The 225-nt window shown below is 54.2% G+C and overlaps 1 non-coding gene across 1 annotated transcript; it reads left to right on the top strand.

Moving 5' to 3' along the window:
• LOC143175764 (5.8S ribosomal RNA) lies at window positions 1–155 on the top strand. The gene has a single exon (XR_013000445.1). It is a non-coding gene; the product is annotated as a 5.8S ribosomal RNA (ribosomal RNA).
• The last annotated feature ends 70 nt before the right edge of the window (window positions 156–225 follow it).

Genomic DNA, 225 nt, shown 5'->3' with positions numbered 1-225 from the left:
TACCCTGAACGGTGGATCACTTGGCTCGTGGGTCGATGAAGAACGCAGCTAATTGCGCGTCAACGTGTGAACTGCAGGACACATGAACATCGACATTTCGAACGCACATTGCGGTCCACGGATACAATTCCTGGACCACGCCTGGCTGAGGGTCGTTTACGTACCATACACTGCTTGCGTAGCTCTGTCAAATCCCCGCCGTCGTTCACCTCTTCGGATCGAACG

This window comes from Nomia melanderi, unplaced genomic scaffold, assembly GCF_051020985.1.
Source record: "Nomia melanderi isolate GNS246 unplaced genomic scaffold, iyNomMela1 scaffold0184, whole genome shotgun sequence".
Lineage (NCBI taxonomy): Eukaryota > Metazoa > Arthropoda > Insecta > Hymenoptera > Halictidae > Nomia > Nomia melanderi.
The sequence above is the reverse complement of the archived record's forward strand: the minus strand, read 5'-3'. Positions and strand labels throughout refer to the sequence as shown.